Source organism: Triticum dicoccoides, chromosome 7A (assembly GCF_002162155.2).
Source record: "Triticum dicoccoides isolate Atlit2015 ecotype Zavitan chromosome 7A, WEW_v2.0, whole genome shotgun sequence".
NCBI classification, from domain to species: domain Eukaryota; kingdom Viridiplantae; phylum Streptophyta; class Magnoliopsida; order Poales; family Poaceae; genus Triticum; species Triticum dicoccoides.
Genome location: NC_041392.1, coordinates 284,946,096 through 284,950,073, shown reverse-complemented (window position 1 = coordinate 284,950,073; position 3,978 = coordinate 284,946,096).

Below are 3,978 nucleotides of genomic sequence, written 5' to 3'. Positions count from 1 at the left end.
TTCTCTTAGGAATTTCCTCACCCTGAAATTCCTCAGTGAAGAATTCATAAAAATCGCCTATTCACCCCCCTCTAGTCTACTTAGCACACTCTCAATTGGTATCAGAGCAAGGTACTCCCTTGTTCTATGTGATTTTGGTTTAACCACCTGGAGTTTTAGTTATGTCGACCATAGGAATGAAGACTGTGAGATGCCCCATCTTTGACGGTCATGATTATCCCAAGAGGAAGGCCATGATGAAGAAGCACCTCATAGCGATGAACAGCGAACTTCGGACCGTCACCAAAATTGGTCTTACTAACCTATGCAAGATGGCGGAGGCTGATGATATTCGCAAGTACACGCTACTCAACCTCACGGCGAAGGACATCATCTGCTCCAACTTGTCACAAAACCAATTCAGGAACATTATGCATCTCAGCCATGCGAAACTCATCTGGGACCGACTCTCTGAGGTCTATGAAAGTCATCGATCTCGCCATGAACCCTGGTTCGAGGACCTCATGGAATCACGCAAGGCTATGACTTTCAATCCAGAATCATCATCCTCTGCACCATGCCTTATGGCAAAAGGTGCCAAGGTAACTGAATGCTACTTATCTGAGTCCAGTGATGATGAATTTGGTGATGAATTTGGACCCAGTTATGTCAAACTTGCTTCCCTTGACACTAAACAACAAAGAGCTTTGGAAAAAGTTCAAAACATGCTAAATGAGGGCGACGATATGTTGGGTGAAGAAATGGATCATTCCAAAGCTTTGGCTAGAAGTCTTCAGGGACTCCAGTCCAAGTTTGACAATCTTCAAGGTCATCATAACACTCTTCTATCTTATCATGAGAATCTTTCTTATGAATTTCTTCATAGAAAGCAAGATCTTGAGCAGTTAAGAGTGAGTTATGAAGACCTTCAGAAGGAGCGTGATTCATTACTTGCTCAACAGATCAGCGCTACTCAGGATGAATTTGTTCCTCCATGTTTGAAGTGCATTGAACATAAAACTGCTAATTCTTCACCTGAATGCTCAAATACTTCCATTGCTGCAAATTCTTCAACTGCCTCTGCTATCATTAATTCCTCATCTGAGGACATTGCGAGTATCACTAATGATGCAGGGCTGAAGGAATTGTATATGAAAGGCATGTAAAAAGCCTCAAAGGCATCAGGCTCTTTGTGACATGCTTAAAAAGAAGATCCTCAATGGGAACCCTAGGAAAGAGGGTATTGCCTTTGAGAGGAAACTCAATGCTGATGGGACCTACTGGAAACCTGAGTTGTATCCCAAAACCTCATGGATTGCTGCAAAGGGACCTTCAGTGGATCCATCTACTTTATCTGGCTTTACATGTGAATCTTCATATTCTTCTGATGAGTCATTTGACTCACAATGGTGAAGTATTTGCTAGATATGGTGGCACTAACTGCAGGAATGGTCCTCCCATGAAGAAAATCTGGATTCCCAAAAGGAGCCTTGAAAATCTTCAAGTGAATGTCATCATGACCCCACCTGTGAAGAATAGGAACCCTAGATCAAATTCTTCATGTGGATCCAAGTCCTCATACGGACCAAATTCCTCAAAAGGATCAAAGTCCTCATATAAGCATCGTCGTCCTAACCCGTCTGTTTCATAGGGAAGATCTAAGGATTATGGATATGTGCATTATTCTTCAAATCATTATGTTCATAAATCCTCGAAGAATTTCTCTGCTTACTCCTATGCTTACCCTAATCCTTCTTATGTGAAACGAAGTGGATTGGCATCTATGCCACCTTTCTCTTATGGAGCTCGCATAATGATGAACTCTTTGCCACCCCTTCAGATGTGGGTGGTGAAGAACAAGAACTAATCTCTTATGCAGGGTCAGGTCTCCAGACGAACTTAATCGTCTGAGGAATTTGCCAGAGACCTGAATGTGCTTGAAAGGACGCAAGCTAATCATGAAGAAATGAATTTTTATTTCTCACGTCCTCATACTGCTTTATCTGTTCTATTGCTTGATGAAATTGATTTGATGAAATTGATATCATATTCTTCACTGATGAAGTATATGAGTTTGTAAGTTGCACTAATTCATCTGCAGGATGATCAACCCAAAGCCACCGAGTGGGTCCTCGATAGTGGATGTACAAATCACATGACTGGTGACAGGAGCTTATTGATGGACTCTGCTTTATCTCCATCACATCTGAAGCATATCACCTACACTGACAAAGGCAAAAGCAAGGTATTGGGTCTAGGTAAAGTTGCAATCTCAAAGGATCGACACATGGACAAAGTCATGCTTGTCGAGTCCTTAGGGTTCAACCTCATGTCTGTCTCAATGTTTTGTGATCTTGATATGGTTGTTGTCTTTGGCAAGTATCGTTGTGTTGTGATCATGGAAGCTGACAATTCTAAAGTCTTCGAAGGCTTTAGGAGAGGAGATTTGTATATTGTTCATTTCTCTACAGGACCACAACCTGCTACTTGTCTACTTGCAAAAGCTTCAAAAGGCTGGCTATGGCATCGACGACTTGGTCATGCTGGCATGAGGAATCTACACACGCTCGTGAAGAAGAAGCATGTCATTGGCATTGAGAATGTCAAATTCCTCAAGGATCACTTGTGTGGAGCCTGTGAAGCTGGAAAGATGACCAAGGCCAAGCATCCAGCGAAGACTATCATGACTACTACTCAACCATTTGAATTGCTTGACATGGATCTCTTTGGCCCTACTCACTATGCCACCTTTACTAATGCTACATCCTTATATGACTTTGTCATTGTTGATGATTATTCTCGATATACATGGGTGCATATCATCACTTACAAAACTGAAGTGTAGGAAGTCTTCAAACGATTTTCCTCGAGGGCTTCAACCAACTTTGGTGTGAAGATCAAGCACATCAGAAGTGATAATGGAACTGCGTTCAAAAACACTGGTCTTGATGACTATCTTGATGAACTTGGTATTACTCATGAGTTATCTTCTCCTTATAATCCTCAGCAAAATGGCGTCATGGAGCGCAAGAACAGGACTCTTGTTGAGATGGCCCGCACTATGCTTGATGAGTACAAGTCGCCTCCTCGCTTCTGGACTGAGGAAATTGATACTGCGTGCCACATCATCAACAGGGTATATATTCACAAATTCTTCAAGAAGACTGCATATGAACTCCTCACTGACAAGAAACCCATGGTGAGTTATTTCAAAGCCTTTGGTGCTAAATGCTGGATTAGAGATCCTCATCACTGTTCTAAATTTGCACCGAAAGCACATGAAGGTTTTACACTCGGTTATGGTAAGGACTCGCACACCTACAGAGTCTTCAACACCTATCACCACAAGGTTGTTGAAACTGTAGACGTGCGGTTCGATGAAACTAATGGCTCGCAAAGAGAGACCTACCTCCTGTGATAGTTGAAATACCTTCTGAGGAATCTATTAAGTTCAAGGCTACTGAGGATGTCATTCCTACTGAAGAATCTGTTGAAGAAGTCATTCCATAACATGAAGAACGTCATGCTGATGCACCTGAGGAAAATGGTGCTGAAGAAAATGCTGATCAAATTCCTCAACGACAACCCGCTCATCCTCGCGTTGCAAATGAAGTGCAAATTGAGAAAATCATCAGTGACATCAACATTCCAGGTCCTCTCACACGCTCAAGAGCTTCACATTTATCTAACTTTTGTGGGCATGATACGTCTCCAACGTATCTATAATTTTTGATTGTTCCATGCTATATTACATCCTGTTTTGGACATTATTGGGCTTTATTATACACTTTTATATTATTTTTGGGACTGACCTATTAACCGGAGGCCCAGCCCAGAATTGCTGTTTTTTGCCTATTTCAGAGTTTCTCAGAAAAAGAATATCAAACGGAGTCCAAACGGAATGAAACCTTCAGGAACGTGATTTTCGGAACGAACATGATCCAGAGGACTTGGACCCTACGTCAAGCAATCAACCAGGAAGGCACGAGGTAGGGGGAC